The 20,923-nt window shown below is 33.3% G+C and overlaps 1 protein-coding gene and 1 pseudogene across 2 annotated transcripts in view; one reads left to right on the top strand and one right to left on the bottom strand.

Moving 5' to 3' along the window:
- GRID2 (glutamate ionotropic receptor delta type subunit 2) overlaps nt 1–20,923 on the bottom strand; it is a 1,896,723-nt gene that overhangs the window by 848,290 nt on the left and 1,027,510 nt on the right. The window lies entirely within an intron of this gene.
- On the top strand, nt 18,900–19,643 carry LOC127542065 (14-3-3 protein zeta/delta-like; annotated as a pseudogene).

Here is a 20,923-nt window from a genome sequence, read left to right as displayed (position 1 = left end):
AGAAAAAAAGTGAAATATCTAGTTGTAAAAACAACTGTCCTGGAAAATAGATCCAGGAGAGATAACTAAAAAATTATTGGTCTACCTGAAAGTCATGTTAAAAAAAAGAGTTGGATATCATTCCTGAATGTGGAATCATCTCACAAATCAAGATATTATCAAGGAAAATTGTCTTGATATTCTAGATCCAGAGGGTAAAATAGAAATCGAAAAACTCCACCATTCACCTTCTGAAAGAGATCCCAAAACAAAAATTTCCAGGAATATTACAGACAAATTCCAGAATTCCTATGTCAAGGAAAAATATTGCAAACATTCAGAGGAAAACAATTCAAATATAGTGGAGGTACAATCAGAACACCACATTTAGCAGCTTTTATATTAAAGGACCAGAGGGCTTGGAATATGATATTCTGGAGAGAAATGGAGGTAGGATTGCAACTAAGAATCACCTACCCAGTAAAACTAAGTATAATTCTTTAGAGAAAAAGGTGGTCATTCAATGAAATAGAGGATTTTCAAGCATTCATGATAAAAAGACCAGAGCTGAATGGAAGATGTGATTTTCAACTACAGGATACTAGAGAAGGATAAGGAGATAATCAGTAAAGTAATATCATAAAGAAGTTAATAAGGTTTATCTGTTTACATTTCTACTTGTAAGGTTGATACTTGTAAATCATTAGACATTCTCATTATTATGGCAGTGTGAGTTGGATGTGAAGGGATAAGATCTTGTTTAAAAATGATGAAATTATGGAGTGAGAGAGGAATATATGGGAAAAAAGGGAAAGGGAGAAGTGGAACGGTACAAATTATCTGCCATAAAAAAAGAGTTAAGAAAAAGCTTTTATAGTGGAGGAGAAGGGGAGAAGAGGGGTGGAGAATCTTACTTTCATTAGAATTGGCTCGAATAGGAAATAATATACATATCAATAGCCATATTTCTATTTTCTATATTTATATACTATATATATTTCTATTTCTCTATATTTTTATAGAAAGGTCATATCAGGGGAAGGAGTGGCCAATGGTAAAACACTTTTGAGGAGGGACAAAGTGAAAGGAGTGGGAGAGAGAATAAATGGGGAGGAATACAATTAGTAATTATAAAAAAATTTCAAAGCAAGTTTCTCTGATAGAATATTATTGTTCTCTGAAAAATGATGAGCAGGACACTCTCAGGAAAAAAAAAATCCTGGAATATCCTCTATGAACAAAGTCAAATATAATGTATACAAAGTATTAGTAATGTTCTGGGATGACCAGTTGAAAATGACTGTCATTTTCATTAGTACAATTATCCACACCTGCTCTGAAGGACATAAAATAAAACACTTATCCATACTCAGAGAAGGAACTGATCAGGTCTATATGCAGAACAAAACATTCTCTATTACTCTATCTATATCTTTAGTTTTAATTTTCCTGAGGGTTTTTATTTTCATTAGGGTGGATGATCTATGTTTTCTTTCACAACTTAAATTTTATGGAAATGCTTTGCATAACTTCACGTGTAGTTTCTTACTTGTGGATGGGGTTAAGGGAGAGAACCTAGAACTCAAAAATCTTAAAAACAAATGTAAAAAAAGTGTCACATTTGGAAGCTGGTGAAGATATGAGACCAAGAAATATAGAACAGAATATAAAGAAAAATAAAAAAAATGAACAAAATGTAAAACATCTTGAGAGAAAAACAAGTCTGGAGAACAGATCAAAAATAGAAAATATAAGAATAATTGGACTACCTGAAAGCTGTGACCAAGAAAAGAACTTGTACACAATAATTCAAGAAACAATCCAAGAAAATCGTCCCAGGACAGGAGGGGACATTAGAAATTAAAAAAAAATCTACCAATCACCAAACCTAGATTTCTCTGACTCCAAGTGCAAGACTGTATTTGCTATTATCACATAAATAACAATAATAATGTTTGTCTTAAGGTGCAAATTTATTCCATTTGTTGTGTAAATCTGGAGAGCTTGAAACTTATTGACCTATACCATCATCTTCCCAGATTCCTTTCTGAAACCTAGCTTTGAATCCCACTTCTGATAATATATATTTTATCATAGTAGCTATATGGCAAGAGATAAATCACTAAATATCTTTATATTTTACTGGGCATAATAAAGTTATTTCACAGAGTTTGTATTTCAGTTGATTAAGTTAAAATTTTATAATGTGTATGCAATATCTTGGGAAAATGTTAACACTATAAAATGTTTGCTATCCTCCTCATTATTTTTTTCAACATTATTTTAAAAAGTAAAAGTTGGTAAGATAACTAATGTGCTATATGTCATCACAGTAGTGTCTTGACTTATGCATGATTTGGATTTAAGTGATAAAAGAGTTCCATAAAATCATCAGGTTCATTTTCTCTCTGTTTCTGTGTTTCTGTTTGTCTGTGTATCTCCCCTTACAAACTAGGAAACACCCATAACTAAAATTATAAGAAACTCACTGAAGGCCCTCCTCATCAGTCTGCTCCAAGGCTATACTTCAGACAGGCTTGTATGTTCCTGGCAGTTGAGACGCAAAGAACCCATGTTTGTTTGCTGATTGGTGGGGATTGACTAGATAATTATCTCAGAAGAAGACATGTGGCCTTAGGCTGATTAGGTAAATCATGAATACTGGGTATGGAAAGTGTTTCACATGTACCACTAAACTCAGATTGGTGATTTGTTCTTAGAGAGGGCTAATATTTATAATGGTTGTGCATTTGATTAATAAAGATCATTAATTGAAAAGTATTAATTTTATTAATGTTTCCTTTTTAAAAGCATGAATAATGGTACACAGGCTATAGTGTATACCAAGCATTACATACACATTTATCTTTGCATTTTAGAGATGATCAAGAAAAAAATAAAAAGGAAGAGAAATGCAAAGTAAATGGGAAGCATAGTATAATTTCTAAAGTTACTGAGTCTGGTTAGGATTCTGTTGTAATACTTCAAAAGCCTTGAACAAACATCTTAATCTCACTAATCTCACTGAACCTTAATTCTTTATTTATGAAATGGAAAGAATGATGCATATTTTTTCTAATCCTAAAGAAGGCACAGGATCATAAGGAATGTATAATAAGATTGGAAGTTGTCAGAAGCAAAATAGAATCAAGGAGTATTAAGGGGAAAAAAGAAAGAAAAGTGTAAGAAAATGGGATGGAGGAAAATATTCAATTAGTGATTACAACTATAAATGTAAATTAAATGAACTCACCTATAAAATGGAATAGAATAGCAGAATGGATTAGAAACTAGAATCTAACAATAGATTGCTTACATGAAACACATTTTAAACAGAAAGATATGCATAGAGTTAAAAATAAGGGACTGGAACAGAATCTATTATATTTTGATTGAAGTAAAAAGGACAGGGGTAGTGCTTATGATCTTAGAAAGAACAAAAGTAAAAAGTAAAGGAGATAAAGAGGGAAACTACATTTTGTTAAAAGGTAACATAAACAATGAATTAATATAAACACTGAACATATATGTATCAGATGGCATAATATCCAAATTCTCAGAGAAAAAGTTAAATCAGTTACAGAATTATTATTAGTGGAAGGACTTAAATTTAACTCTTTTATAACTACATAAATATAACCGTAAAATAAACAAGAAAGAAGTTAAGGGGATGGATAGAATTTTTGGAAAGTTAGATATGATAAAACTCTTCCCTTAATGGGAAGGGAAAGAAGTATATTTATTCTCAAATGAGTATGTTCCCTTCACAAAAACTGACTATGTATTAAGGCATAAAATTCTCACAAATGAACCCATGATAACAGAAATATTAAGTGAATCTTTTTGTGACTGCAATACAATTAAAATTGCATTACCAAGAGGCACTTGTGAAAACACAAACTGATCAAAGAACAAATAAAAGCAATCAATAATTTCACTAAAGATGATAATGTGCAGCATATGATGTTGATTAAATACAGCCAAAACAGTACAGAGGGGAAAATTTATGTCTCTGAACAGAACAGAAAATGTAAAAAAGTACAAACTAATTAATTAGGAATGCAACAACAAAAACAACTAATAACAAAACACCAAAAATCTAGAAAAACAACAATTTAACCCCTGTCAAATTAAACACCAAAAAAGAAATATCAAAAAGTGAAGCGAGATTAACAAAACTGAAAGAAAAATACTGAACTAATAAATAAAACCAGAAGCTATTAAAAAAAATAGACATGCCTTTAGCTAATTTGATTAGAAAAGATAGTAGAAAACCAAATTACCATTATCAAAATTGAAAAAAGGTGAATTTATAACCAATTCTAATGAAATGAAAGCAATTACTAGGAGCAATTTTGCCCAACTATATGCATATTAAACTAACAACTAGATAAAATAAATAAATTGTCCATATTAATAGAATGGTAAATAGAATTCTTCAACCTTATTTAGAAAAAGAAATTATACAAATCATAAATAGATGTAGGAATAGATAGATTAGCATACACATTCAACATTTAAACAATAATTGATTCCAATACTACAAAAAATTTTGGGAAAAAAAAGAGGTAATAAAGAAGTCCTACCAAATTCTGGCTGTGACTCATATAGGCATGATACTTAAATCCAGGACAGTTAAAACAAAGAAAATCATAGACCATTTTTCCTAGTTTCAAGGACATTTCAATGATATTATCACAAAGATCATATACTCTAACAAGGCTGGAATTATTATCACATAACTCTTAAATGTATGAGGTAAGATTTAAACAAAGGTCTGTCTGATTCCAAGACCAGCTTTACAATCACATGCACTCAGTCTTTCTCCCTTTCTTTCTTCCTCCTCCCTTTCCCCCATCAGTCTCTGTCTCTGTCTCTCTTTGTCTCTCCTCTTTGCCTCACTGTCTCTGTCACTTATAATTGCATAATAAATTTTTGACAAAGTTAGAAAAACTATAAGCACAACTGACTCATATCAATAAAAAAGCAACAAGAATAAAACTCTAGAAAGCAGAGGAATAAATTGGATTTTCCTTAACATAAATAGCATTTATGTAAAACCAAGAATAAACATTTTCTGGGATAAACCAGTTTTTCCAGTAACATCATTGATGAAGAAAGATGTCCATTACCATTATTGCTATTCAATATTGTATTACAAATGTTATCATAACACTAAGATAAGAAAAGAAATGGAAGGAATAACCTTAAGGAAAGAGGGAATAAAATTATCACTTTTTTGAGATAACATATAATGGTTTATCTAAAGAAACTGTGTCAACTAAAAAAAAGAAATAAAACTAAATGAAACAATTAAAATCAGTAATGTTATAGGTTATCTAAAAAATAACTACACAGATCAAATTACCTTTGCTTATGACATAACATTCTGCTTTTTTAATTTGAGAGGACGGTCTTCATAATGAGAAAAGATGATTTCTAATTTTATTTTCTGAATTATGCAGTTAAAGAAAGGAACAATTTTCATTTTAAAAGACAATGTATAACAACAAACAAATTAAATAATGCTTAAAATATTTGAATAACTGGTACCTCATTATTTTAATCATGCTTCTTGTACACTGACTTTTTATTCACAGCTTCAGAATCAAGAAGTTAGAAGTCAACATCTCACATTTTTTTAAAGACCCAAAAGTCAAATAACTTGTCTTCCATCTAATCCATCCATAATAGAAAGGGAGAAGTAATAATTGAATTATCTTTGTAAATGTAATAACTATATTATGAATTAAAATATTTCAAATAACTGCCAGCATTGAAACATATAACACCTCAATTTAGATGGTTAAATATGTCCAACTCAAAAAAACATTTTTTATGCATTTTATGCAAAATACACACAAAAGTACATCGATTTGGGAATGTTAGAAGGTTGTTTAGGATGCACTATTTATCTATTTTTGTTCAAATGGATCCAGAAAATTTGAACATAAATTCTGTGTGAAAAGTATCACATATGAAAAAGCTTTCAGTGCTTAGAGCATCTCAAAATGCTAAGCATGTTAGTTTTCAAAGATGGTGTTTCCATTATAGCCTGCAGCAAGGTATCTTTATCAAGATATTCTTTACTCTAGGCCTAAAAGAGTTTCTGGTCTTTAGCTAAATGCATACACCTATCTTAATCCCACTCAGGATTATGTGATATTTCATGTGAATTCACAGACTTTTTAAGCCTAGATTTAACCCTGTCAAGAATAAAATTAGATTTAAATACTTTACAAATTAGCAGATATGTAGCAAAATAAGCCTGGGTCTTTAAAAACAAATTAACCTACATTTTTAAAAAAAGAAATTATAAGGAAAATAAATATTTCATCTTTATTTTAATCTGTATCTATCTATATTTTATCTATTAATAGGATAAAGCAAAATAATCCAATTTCACTCAACTAATCAATTCAATCTAATCATATTTTGACATCAAGTGGTTTTGCCTCTAGTCTCATCTGTGCCGATTTTTAAGGCTTTCCAACAAAAATCAAGGAATAAGATTAAATATCACTCAGTGAAAAAATGTGCCAGATGTTATATAATGAAGTATCTCTTATAGAGCTCAAGCACTCTCACCCTCCCCTACTTGCCCATTCATTGACTATCTTCCCCCCATCTCCCACCCTGGGCCAGTTCTTATTCTTAGAATTATTATACCAGTCTTGGCCTTAAATTGGCTCTAGGTTCCCAAAGCACTTTCAGATTAACTCCATCCTGTGCTATTGTGCACATGTACTCTCCTCCTCTCTCCCTTGCATCCTTCTCCTTTCCTCCCTACTTGTTCCTCTCCCCCGAATCCCCCCCCAAAAAAAAATAAGCAAAAAGAAAAAACAGAGCAGCAATACAAAAACAAAAATGAAATAAAATAAAAGATAATATTAGAATGTAGCCAACAGAACACCAGGGAAGATTTAAAATATAAAACAACAAATACCAATTTAAGAAAGCATATATATATTAGAAGAAATTACATTCATGAGTGTCTTTACTTCTTTGTGAATTGTTCTGTTCTTTGATGCACACCTTATTTACTTAATTTTTTCTTCCCCCTTTCAATCACTCCATCACCCCCAAGCAGCATAAAATTAAGAAAGGATATACATTTATATATACATATGTAAATATTTGCATACACATACATTTTTACACAAAGAGACACACATATCTCCATTTCATTCAAATAACCTGCTATTAAATATAAATATATATTTATATTTAGATATTTAGATATATACATACACACATTCACACATATCCTAGATACACACATGTCTTTTCTACCCTTGATAACTTTCATTAAATTCTGCTCCATAACTTGGCCTACTATTACTTAACCTCCCCCCATCCCCTACCTTATCTTTTCCCCTCATCCTTTGCTTCCCTATCCAACTATCCCTCCCCTCTGATTTCTTTATAAATTTTGGATGGTGGTACATATGTAGTATTACCTACTGAACCCATTTCCAATGTGAGTAGATTTGCAGTTCTCCTCTCCCCTCTAATGCCTTCGTGTCTATTTTAACTCTGCACCTCATTTATATAACATTATTATTTTTACCTTTACTTTGCCAATCTTTCTTTTAAGCTTACCCTATTATTGAAGTATACATTTCCCAAATAAAAAAAAAATCAAAAGAATTTGTCCATGTTTAAACAGTCTGTCCAGGTTGAGTTCCTTCAAATTGCTCTTTAATAGTGGTGGTTATATGTTAAATTTTCTGTTAAGTTAAAGTTTGGTTGATACAAAGTCCTAAAAATCTGCCACTTTGATGAATGTCCATTTTTTTCCTCATTGAAAATTATACATAATTTTGCTAGATATGATATTTTTGGCTGCAAACCTAGCTATTTTCCTTGTCTCTAGATATGATTCTAAAACCTGTGGTCTTTTATTGTAGCTGTTGATAAATCTTGTACAATTCTAATTGTAGCTCCAGAGTATTTGAATTGTTTTTTTCTTGCTTCATGCAAAATTTTCTCTTTAATATGGGGGTTCCAAAATTTGGCAATAATATTTCAATGTGTTTTCCATAAAGTATCACTTTGAGGTGGTAATCAGTGGACTTTTTCTATTTCTACTTTCCCCTCATGTTTTATCCTTCCAGGACAATTTTCTAGAATTATTTCCTGCATTATTGTGTCAAGGTTATCTTTTTTGGTCACAACTTTTGGTAGTCCAATTATTCTTATATTTTCTCTTCTTGATCTGTTCTTCATACCTGTTGATTTTCTTATGAAATGTTTCACATTCTGTTCTATTTCTCATTCTTTATAATCTGTTTTGTTATTTCTTGGTCTCTTATAGTTTCACTGACTTCCTCTTGACCAATTCTAATTTTAAAATAGTTATTTTCATTTTTCTTGAATGGTTTTAATTTTTTCTTAGTTGTTCTTCATTGAACCTCATTTGATTTTTTAATTCTATAAATTCTCTCTGGCAGGGAGCCATTTCATGTTATTCTCTGAGATATAAGTTTTTTTTAAGTAAAGTATCATCCTCTGAAGATGAATTCTGGTTTTCCCTGTTCCCATAACATGTTTCAATGGTGGGGTTCTTTCTTCTATGCTTCTTCATTTTTTAAAAATAAAAGATATTGGTGTAAGGCCTCCAGTCTTGGGGTGGGGGGATGGTACCTCAAACTTCCTTTAAGCTCTCCACTCTGACCAGGAACCTTAAATTAAGCACTCCACCCTCCTGCATGTGCCCACAGCCAGCAGGATCCCTGCCCCACTGCCTCTGCCCTTACCAGGTTCTGATTTCTTCACATTCAGAGCTGCATCTCAGAATCACAGGTGGGCCTGGCATTTCCAATTGGCTGAGTTTCACTTTGTCTTTCCTGACTCAAATCCCAACTCCACAAACAGTCCAGCAGATGAAAATCTATATGGTTCCTCTTGAGACTCCAGCCACAACCAGATAGCCTGAGGAATCCCCACTTGATGTTTATGCTGAGCTAGCTTGGAGGTGTCTGTACTACATTCAGATTAATTCTTTAGATTTTGTCAGATTTTATCTGGAGGATCCCTGTTCTGCCTCAAGTTTTCTTGCTTATTTACCAATATGTGTTTGTCCTGAGGTGCAAATGTGTTCTATTTGTGGTGGAAATCAGGAAAGCTTGAAATTTACTAACTCACTCTGCCTTCTTCCCAGAATTCTCTCCCTGATACTCTTTCTGGGTTATTTTCTCTTATTAGAATATGATGTCCTTTAAGGGCTTAAACTGCCTTAGTTACTTGTATTCACTGCACTTGTGTAGTAAGCACTTAATAGAAGCTCTATCTATCTATCTATCCTACCTTCTATCAGTCTCCTATCCAGTTATTATGTCTGGAAACAGTACATCAGAAAAAAAGGGGGAGGAGGCTTAGGATAGAACTTTGAGGAATGCTCACAAATTGGCCACATGATATGCGTGATGAGCCAGCAAAACAAAAACAAAAATAAAAGCAAAAACAAAAACAAGAGAGAGAGACAGAGCGAGAAAGAGAAATAGAGACACAGAGACAGAAGGAAGGGATCTTCAGACAAGTGGGAGAAAGTCCCAGAGATAATGGAATCACCAAAACAGATGAGAACATATCCAGAATGAGAAAATATTCAAGGGTATTAAATAGAATAATTAAATAGAATAATGAGAATAGAATAAATATTAAAAGAAGTAAGACTGAAAAAAAAAACCTATCATATTTGCAATTAAAAAAAATATTGGTGACTTTGGAGGGAACGCAATTAAGTAACAAGGTTAGAAAGTAAATTTCAAAGGACTGAGGAATGAATGAAAGAGAAAGTGAAAACAAATTACAGACTTTTTTCTAAGAATTTTGGTTGAAAAAGGCATGACAAGAGAGCGGATCTAAAGAAGATTTCTTTTTTTTTTTTTTGCATTGTGTATTTGCTTTTCTTTTCTTTTTTTTAAAATTAATTATTATTATTATAGCTTTTTATTTACAAGATAAATGCATGGGTAATTTTTCAGTATTGACAACTGCAAAACCTTTTGTTTCAACTTGTCCCCTCTTTCCCCCCACCCCTTCCCCGAGATGGCAGGTTGACCAATACATATTAAATGTGTTAAAGTATAAGTTAAATACAATATGTGTATACATGTCCAAACCATTATTTTGCTGTACAAAAATAATCAGACTTTGAAATAGTGTTCAATTAGCCTGTGAAAGAAATCAAAAATGCAGGTGGACATAAATAGAGGGATTGGGAATTCTATGTAGTGGTTCATAGTCATCTCCTAAAGATCTTTTACTGAGTGTAGCTGGTTCAATTCATTATTGCTCTATTCGAACTGATCTGGTTCATCTCATTGTTGAAGAGGGCCACGTCCATCAGAATTGATCATCCTATAGTATTGTTGTTGAAGCATATAATGATCTTCTGGTCCTGCTCATTTCACTCAGCATCACTTCATGTAAGCCTCTCCAGGCCTTTCTGAAATCATCTTTTCATTTCTTACAGAACAATAGTATTCCATAATATTCATATACCACAATTTATTCAGCCCTTCTCCAATTGACGGGCATACACTTCTGGCCACTATAAAGTTTCCAGTTTCTGGCCACTATAAAGAGGGCTGCCACAAACATTCTTGTGCATACAGGTCCCTTTCCCTTCTTTAAAATCTCTGTGGGAGGACTTCCGGCCAAGATGGCGGAGAGGAAATACACTTCTGTGTAATCTCCGTGTTTTTCTCTCACTATTCATTTCATTTCATGCCTCTGAATTAATGCTCGACTGAAAAAAAAAACCATACAATTACTTACCAAGAGAAACCATCCTTGAGACTCGTCAAGAAAGGTCTGTTTTTGCGCGAGGGCGGGGACGGTATTTGGAAGCAGTCTGCGGGTAGCAGCAGCTGCAACCAGAGCACAGATAGCAGCTCAGAACCGGGTGGAGCGGAGAGGGGGTAGGACCGCAGCCGTCTCTGCGGTGAGAGCTTTGCTATAGGAGCAAGTCAGCAGCCCAGCAGAGAAGCTAAAAACACCGGGGGTGAAGAATACAATCCCAAACAGCTGGAGTTTCTAGGGACCTGGCCACCCCTCCCCCACAGTGTCTTAGCCCGCTCGGATCTCAGAGCGCTCGGATCTCAGTGCGCAGGCGCCATAGCACAGTAGGACCTGTGCCTCACGAATACCCTGCCCCTCCCCAAAGAAAGCAGCCTCCATTCAAGGGGTTTTTTTTCCTTCTGTTTCTTTGATAGTTTGTCTTTGATAAATAGACAGAATGAGCAAGAAACTGAAAAAGAATTTAACCCTGGACAGCTTTTATACAGATAAAGAGCAGACTCCAAACCCTGAGGAGACTAAAAACAAACAGTCCCCAGGTGAATCCCCGAAGGAGGAGACCTTATATCCCTCAGCACAGATGAATCTCATGGAGGAAATTAAAAAGGCTCTCACAAGGGAGCTAGAAGAAAAATGGGAAAAGGAGAGGGAGGCTCTGCAAAAGGAGAGGGAGGCTTGGCAAAAGAGCCTGGAGAAGTCAGTTAAAGAGAGAGTGGATAAAGAAACCAAATCCTTGAAAAATAGGATTAGTGAACTGGAAAACAGAAAACAGCTCTCTAAAAAACAAAATTGGCGAAATGGAAAAAAATTCCACAGAACAAAAGAACTCAATTGGACAATTAGAAAAAGATCTTAAAAAAGTGAGTGAAGAAAATACCTCACTGAAAATCAGGGTCGAACAATTGGAATTGAATGACTCGAGGAGACAAGAAGAATCAGTCAAGCAAATCCAAAAAATCAAACAATGGAAAAGGATGTGAAATACCTTCTGGGGAAGACAACAGACCTGGAAAACAGATCCAGGAGAGACAACCTGAGAATCATCGGACTTCCAGAAAAGTATGATGAAAAAAAAAGCCTGAACACTATCTTCCAGGAAATTATCAAAGAGAACTGCCAGAAGTCATAGAAACAGAAGGTAAAATAGACATTGAAAGAATTCATCGATCCCCTACTGAAAGGGATCCTAAAATCAAAACACCAAGGAATATAGTGGCCAAATGCCAGAACCCTCAGGCAAAGGAAAAAAATACTGCAAGCGGCTAGAAAAACCCAATTCAAGTATCAAGGAGCCACAATAAGGATCACCCAGGATCTGGCAGCATCCACATTAAAGGATCGAAGGGCCTGGAATATGATATTCCGAAAGGCTAAGGAACTTGGTATGCAACCAAAAATAACTTACCCAGCGAGATTGAGCATCTTTTTCCAGGGAAGAAGATGGTCATTCAACGAAATAAGCGAATTTCATCTATTTCTGATGAAAAAGCCAGAACTTAACAAAAAATTTGATCTACAAGCACAGAACTCAAGAGAAATCTAAAAAGGTAAAGATTAATCTTGGGAACTATATTTCGGCTGTAAAGATGTATAAAAAATACATGTATACCTTGTTCTAGAAACTAGTTGAGGAAAGGACATTGTACTAGAAAAAAGGGAAAGTGGGGGTACTACATTTCATGAAGAGGCAAAGAAAACCTAGTATATCTGAGAGAAAGAATGGAGAGGAATGAAAATAGTGAGTATTTTACTGCTTCCAGAATTGGCAGTAAGAGAAGAATTTTAGACATATTCAATCTATGGTGAAACTTCTCCCACCTCATTGAAAAGTGAGAAGGGAAAAGTGAAAAAGGAAGGAATAAGCTAAGTGGAAGGGAATACGGGAACTGGGAGGGAAAGGGGTAAGTTGGGGGGGGGGAACTCTAAGGGGAGGGGAGGGATACTGAAAAAGGGAGGGCTGTGAGAAGCAAGGGGAGCTCACAAGCTTAATACTGGGAAGGGGGGTAAGGGAGGGGGTAAGGAGTAAGAAGGGAGAAAAGCATAAACCGGGGTCAACAAGATGGCAAGTAATACAGAATTGGTCATTTTAACCATAAATGTGAACGGGGTAAACTCCTCTATAAAGAGGAAGCGGTTAGCAGAATGGATTAAAAGCCAGAATCCTACAATATGTTGTATACAGGAAACACACCTGAAGCGGGGTGATACATGCAGGTTAAAGGTAAAAGGTTGGAGCAAAATCTACTATGCTTCAGGTGAAGCCAAAAAAGCAGGGGTAGCCATCCTGATCTCAGATCAAGCTAAAGCAAAAATTGATCTAATCAAAAGAGATAAGGAAGGGCACTATATCTTGCTAAAGGGTAGAATGAATAATGAAGAAGTATCTATATTAAATATATATGCACCAAGTAGTGTAGCATCTAAATTCCTAAAAGAGAAATTAAGAGAGCTGCAAGAAGAAATAGACAGTAAAACTATAATAGTGGGAGATCTCAACCTTGCACTCTCAGAATTAGATAAATCAAACCACAAAATAAATAAGAAAGAAGTCAAAGAGATAAATAGAATACTAGAAAAATTAGATATGATAGATCTCTGGAGAAAATGTAATGGGGACAGAAAGGAGTACACCTTCTTTTCAGCAGTTCATGGAACTTATACAAAAATTGATCATATATTAGGACATAAAAACCTCAAACTCAAATGCAGTAAGGCAGAAATAGTGAATGCATCCTTTTCAGACCATGATGCATTGAAAATTACATTCAATAAAAAGCCACAGGAAAGTAGACCAAAAAATAATTGGAAACTAAATAATCTCATACTAAAGAATGATTGGGTGAAACAGCAAATTATAGACATAATTAATAACTTCATCCAAGAAAATGATAATAATGAGACATCATACCAAAATGTATGGGATGCAGCCAAAGCGGTAATAAGGGGAAATCTCATATCTCTAGAGGCCTATTTGTATAAAATAGAGAAAGAGAAGGTCAATGAATTGGGCTTGCAACTAAAAATGCTAGAAAAGGAACAAATTAAAAACCCCAATCAAACACTAAACTTGAAATTCAAAAAATAAAAGGAGAGATCAATAAAATTGAAAGTAAAAAAACTATTGAATTGATTAATAAAACTAAGAGTTGGTTCTATGAAAAAACCAACAAAATAGACAAACCCTTAGTAAATCTGATTAAAAAAAGGAAAGAGGAAAATCAAATTGTTAGTCTTAAAAATGAAAAGGGAGAACTCACCACTAACGAAGAGGAAATTAGAGCAATAATTAGGAGTTACTTTGCCCAACTTTACGCCAATAAATACGACAACTTAAATGAAATAGAAGAATACCTCCAAAAATATAGCTTACCTAAACTAACAGAGGAAGAAGTAAATATCCTAAACACTCCTATCTCAGAAAAAGAAATAGAACAAACTATCAATCAACTCCCTAAGAAAAAAACCCCAGGACCAGATGGATTTACATCTGAATTCTATCAAACATTTAAAGATCAATTAACTCCAATGCTAAATAAACTATTTGAAGAAGTAGGGATTGAAGGAGTCCTACCAAACTCCTTTTATGACACAGATATGGTACTGATACCTAAACCAGGTAGGCTGAAAACAGAGAAAGAAAATTATAGACCAATCTCCCTAATGAATATTGATGCTAAAATCTTAAATAAAATATTAGCAAAAAGATTACAGAAAATCATCCCCAGGATAATACACTATGACCAAGTAGGATTTATACCAGGAATGCAGGGCTGGTTCAATATTAGGAAAACTATTAGCATCACTGACTGTATCAATGACCAAATTAACAAAAACAATATGATCATTTCAATAGATACAGAAAAAGCATTTGATAAAATCCAACACCCATTCCTATTCAAAACATTAGAGAGTATGGGAATAAATAAACTTTTCCTTAAAATAGTCAGTAGCATTTAGTTAAAACCATCAGTAAGCATCATATGTAATGGGGATAAACTGGAACCTTTCCCGGTAAGATCTGGAGTGAAGCAAGGTTGCCCACTATCACCATTATTATTCAATATTGTATTAGAAACACTGGCCTCTGCAATAAGAGTCGAGAAAGAGATTAAAAGAATTAAAGTAGGTAACGAGGTAACCAAATTATCACTCTTTGCAGATGATATGATAGTATACTTAAAGAACCCCAGAGATTAGCTATTAGAAATAATTCAAAACTTTAGCAAAGTTTCAGGATACAAAATAAATCCACATGAATCATCGACATTTTTATACATCACTAACAAAATCCAACAGCAAGAGATACAAAGAGAAATTCCATTTAAAATAACTATCAATAGTATAAAATATTGGGGAATCAATCTGCCAAGGAAAAATCAGTAACTATATGAGCAAAACTACAAAACATTTTCCACACAAGTAAAGTCAGATCTAAAGAATTGGAAAAATATTAAGTGCTCCTGGATAGGTCAAATGAATAGAATAAAGATGACAATACTATCTAAACTAATCTATTTATTTAGTGCTACACCAATCAGACTCCCAAGAAACTATTTTAATGACCTAGAAAAAAAACAACAAAATTTATCTGGAAAAACAAAAGGTCAAGAATTTCACTGGAACTAATGAAAAAAAATCAAATGAAGCTGGCCTACCTCTACCTGATCAAAAATTATATTATAATGTAGTAGTCACCAAAACCATTTGGTATTGGCTAAGAAATAGACCAGTTGATCAGTGGAATAGATTAGGTTCACAGGACAAAATATTCAATAACTATAGCAATCTAGTGTTTGACAAACCCAAAGACCCCAGCCTTTGTGATAAGAATTCATAATGTGACAAAAATTGCTGGGAAAATTGGAAATTAGTATGGCAGAAACTAGGCATTGACCCATACTTAACACCATAAACCAGATAAGATCAAAATGGTTTTATGATCTAGCCATAAAGAATGAGATTATAAATAAATTAGAAGAACATATGATCATTTACCTCTCTGACCTGTGGATAAGGAAGGAATTTGTGACCAAAGAAGAACTAGAGGTTATTATTGATCACAAAATAGAAAATTTTGATTATATCAAGTTAAAAAGCTTTGTACAAATATAACTAATGCAGACAGAATTAGAAGGGAAGCAATAAACTGGGAAAACATTTTTACAGTTAAAGGTTCTAATAAAGGCCTCATATTCAAAATATATAGAGAACTGACTATAATTTATAAGAAATAAAGTCATTCTCCAATTGATAAATGGTCAAAGGATATGAACAGACAATTTTCAAATGAAGAAATTAAAATTATTTCTAGTCATTTCAGGATACAAAATAAATCCACATGAATCATCGATATTTTTATACATCACTAACAAAATCCCTTTTTGTGGTGTTTGAAATCATTGTTGATCAGAGAAATGCAAATTAAGACAACTCTGAGATACCCCTACACACCTATCAGATTGACTAAGATGACAGGAAAAGATAATGATGAATGTTGGAGGGGATGTGAGAAAACTGGAATACTAATGCATTGTTGATGGAGTTGTGAATGGATCCAACCATTTTGGAGAGCAATTTGGAATTATACTCAAAAAGTTATTAAACTGTGCATATTAAACTTTGATCCAGCAGTGTTTCTACTGACCTTATATCCCAAAGAGTTATTAAAGAAGGAAAAGGGACTTGTATGTGAAAAAAATGTCTGTGGCAGCCCTTTTTGTAGTGGCTAGAAGCTGGAAATTGAAGAGATGCCCATAACTTGGAGATTGGCTGAATAAATTGTGGTATATGAATATTATAGAATATTCTTATTCTATAAGAAATGACCAGTAGGGTGCATATATAGAGGCTTGGAGAGACATACATTAAATGATGGTAAGTGAAATGAGCAGAACCAAATTCTGATGGATGTGGCTCTCTTCAACAATGAGAGGATCCAAATCAGTTCCAATTGATCTGTAATGAACAGAACCAGCTACACTCAGAGAAAGAACACTGGGAAATTAGTATGGCCCACATCTTGACATTTCTACTCTTTCTGTTACTGTTTGCTTGCATTTTTGTTATTTTCTTTTCAGGTTATTTTTAACCTTCTTCCTAATTCCAATCTTTCCTGTGTAACAAGATAACTGTCTAAATATGTGTGTGTATATATATATATATATATATATATATATATATATATATACACACACATGTATGTATGTACATTCATACATACATGTACATATATACACACACATATATATAGAATTTAACATACACTTTAACATATTTAACATATATGGGACTAGCTGCCATCTAGGGGAAGAGATGAGGGGAAGGAGGGTAAAAGTTAGAACAGAAGTTTTTGCAAGGGTCAATGTTAAAAAAATTACACATGCATATGTTTTGTATATAAAACACTATAATAAATTTTAAAAAAATAATGCTTAAATAAATGTGAAATAATTATAGAGGGAAAGTGCTAAAATTAAGAAGGATTTAGGAAAGACTTCCTGTAGAAAGTTGGATTTTAGGTGAGATTTGAAAACTAGAGAAATTAGGAAATAGAGATGAGAATGAAGAGGGATTTTAGTCATAGGACCAAGTAAACAGTCACAGAATCTGAAAATTTTTTAAAAGTTTTTTTAATATCATTCATTTTTCCCCAAAAAAATTCATTTCTTTTTTTCTAATTTTTAATAGCTTTTTATTTACAAGTTATATGCATAGGTAATTTTACAGCATTGACAATTGCCAAATCTTTTGTTCCAATTTTTCCCCTCCTTCCCTCCACCCTCTCCCCTAGATGGCAGGATGACCAGTAGACATTAAATATATTAAAGTATAAATTAGATACACAATAAGCATACATGACCAAACCGTTATTTTGCTGTACAAAAAGAATTGGATTCTGAAATATTGTACAATTAGCCTGTGAAGGAAATCAAAAATGCAGGCGGTCAAAAACATAAGGATTGGGAATTCAATGTAATGTTTCTTAGTCATCTCCCAGAGTTCTTTCATGAGGTATAGCTGGTTCAGTTTAATCCTGCTCCATTGGAACTGATTTGGTTCATCTCATTGCTGAAGATGGCCAGGTCCATCAGAATTGATCATCATATAGTATTGTTGTTGAAGTATATAATGATCTCCTGGTCCTGCTCATTTCACTCAGCATCAGTTCATGTAAATCTCTCCAGACCTTTCTGAAATCATCCTGTTGGTCATTTCTTACCAAACAATAATATTCCATAATATTCATATACCACAATTTATTCAGCCATTCTCCAATTAATGGGCATCTACTCAGTTTCCAGTTTCTGGCCACTACACAAACATTCTTGTACATACAGGTCCCTTTCCCTTCTTTAAGATCTCTTTGGGATATAAGCCCAGTGAGTCTGAAAATGTTTAAGGAACATCAAGGAATATCACCAGATTGAAAATATGTGGTAGGATGTGGACCCAAGAGAAAGGAATAATGCCAGGGACTTTACTGTGCTGTCCCCCAATCCCTCAAAAAACTTTTAAATAATGATTCTGAGAAAATTCTATACCATCAGAATCCACAAAAAAAGATGGAGTGAAACAATTTTCCAGCCTAAGACAATTTGGACAGTGATTAGGAAAAGTCTATCACATCAGGAAGAGAGTACAACATAATCAACACAGATCTGCCAGCATAGAAAGGACCGCAGCAAATAGGAGCAGGCTTTGGGAGCCACTGAATCAGCAACAGAAGGGATTGCTTCTAGAAATCTCAGCGCACAAAAAGTAAGCAAATCAAACACTAGTCAAAAGGAGAGTCTCTTTGCTAGTACTGAGGCAGTATACTGTTGCTTTGCCCATACTTAAATAGATGTCACAGTCCTGCGTGGTAATCCTAGGGTGAGGAGGAGGAGGAACACTAGCACACTATAACCTGCAGCCACAGTGGATGATTATGGACCCTCTTCACATGTACAGGACAGAAAGGAATGCTTGTGTTTTCTCATAGAGCATAGATAGTCCAAGAGAATAGTAAAAACACAGTAAATAAGAACTGGGCCATTGCTGCCACCTAGAGATTGCTAAACTTTAAATCTGTCCATTCACCACTGCCACTCAAATGGAGAACAGAACATTTAGTCATGGATATAAATAAGCTGGTGAAGAAAGCCAAAATGGCCAAGAGATATGATGACATTGCTGCCTGCATGAAGTCTAATTGAGCGAGGAGCTGAATTATTCAAGGAGAAAAGGAATCTTCTCTCTGTTGCTTACAAAAATGTCATAGGGACAGGAAGGTCATCTTGGAGGATTGTTTCAAGTATTGAGTGAAAGATGGAAGGTGCTGAGGAAAAAATTATATATATATATATTATATTTATATATATATATATATATATATATATATATACATATATGTGTGTATATATATATATATATAATGATGTATTGTCTCTATTGGAAAAGTTCTTAATTCCTAATGCTTCACAAGCTGAAAACAGTTTTCTTTTTGAAAATGAAAGGAGACTGCTACTATTATTTAGTTGAGGTTGCTACTGGTGATGAGAAAAAAGTAATAGTGGATCAATCACAATAATCATATCAAGAAGTATTTGAAATGAGCAAAAAGGAGATCAGACCAATGCATCCCCATAAAATTAGTTCTGGCCTTGAACTTATCTGTGTTCTATTATAAGATCCTAAACTCTCCAGAGAAAGCCTGTTCCCTTGCAAAAATATATTTTCATGAAACCATCACTGAATTCTATAGATTAAATGAAAAATCTTATAAAGACAGCACACTAATAATGCAATTATTGAGAGACAATTTGACATTATAAACAGCGGGCACCCAAGGAGATGAAACTGAAGAAGTGGAGAATTAAGCAGTCTTCTAAATTTTTTCTTCCTTATTCTAAAATTTACACAGTAGGCCATTTGCCATCCATGCTGTCCCACAAATTTTTTTGGTGATTTATAATATATTTATGTTACTACTATTTAGATTTCTATGTTTTCCATGTGTTTTTCTTTTTTATTTTGGTTTAATATTAGGGAAGTAGAGCCAATTAACATTCGAGGATTTATTTCTTTTCCTCTGAGGCAGCCAATATGGCTATTTGGAATTTTCATACCATTTAATAAGATTAACATCTACTTTTGGTAAATTGTTATTCCACAAGGCCAATATTAAAACAGCTTTCATGTTTATGCAAAAAAAAAAAAACTGATTACATATTGGTCTGTCATAGTAGAGGGATAAAGGGATAATTTGGTTCCAGCCATGAGTATGGTCATTATGGGTACTTTAGAGTTGGAGCACTCATGACTATGATGCAAACAGATGTCCTATAGATATTACATGTCACTCCATGCATATCTATGGAATACACAATTTCAATGTGTACACCTTAATGATTGCAATTGCAAAAGTGTTCCTTAAGACATTTTAACCCAGTAATTTTACTCTGGAGACAAGAAGAAACAGTTCATATTCCATTATTTGAAAAGTTACCTGTTATTCCCTTTCACTATTTTTGCTACACTCATTTTATTTGTATTTATATGATTTAGGCAATCTAAGAAAAAACATACAAGTAAAGATTCATTGATTGTTTGATATTCATAAAGTCACTATATATCAAAAATAGAATTAAAATTTTTAAACAGCCACATGTTTAACTTTTAAAAGATTTTTTTTTTTTGCTTATGTGATTTTTTTATACTTGCCTAACAGTCATGTCAAAATGTAAATATGTTAAATGTAAATAGTTTACAGGGAAATCACTTGAGATGATGGTGAGATTTGTTTAATGTTTTGTAAAATTTTCACGAACAATCCAGTCATGACTGTTAAGAACATGTGTATTAAAATGTTGGGATAAGTGGAATAAAAATTTTCTGAAGGAACTTTTCAAAAAAAAAAGAAGAACTAAAGACTTGAAAAATCTGAAAACTTAGAGGTGCCTAGAAGTATCTCTAAAAATAGCTATGCAAAATCATGGAAGCTTAGACAGTTCAGCCTCTATAGAAGCATAATCCTACTTTAACAAGAGTTAAAAGTCAAGTAACAGGCTGACAAAATGAATACAAAACAGAAAAAAATACTTATAGAAATTTACTATACCGACAAGGAAGATCAAAACACATACTCAGATGATAACAT

This window comes from Antechinus flavipes, chromosome 6 (genome assembly GCF_016432865.1).
Source record: "Antechinus flavipes isolate AdamAnt ecotype Samford, QLD, Australia chromosome 6, AdamAnt_v2, whole genome shotgun sequence".
Classification (NCBI taxonomy): domain Eukaryota; kingdom Metazoa; phylum Chordata; class Mammalia; order Dasyuromorphia; family Dasyuridae; genus Antechinus; species Antechinus flavipes.
The sequence above is the reverse complement of the archived record's forward strand: the minus strand, read 5'-3'. Positions and strand labels throughout refer to the sequence as shown.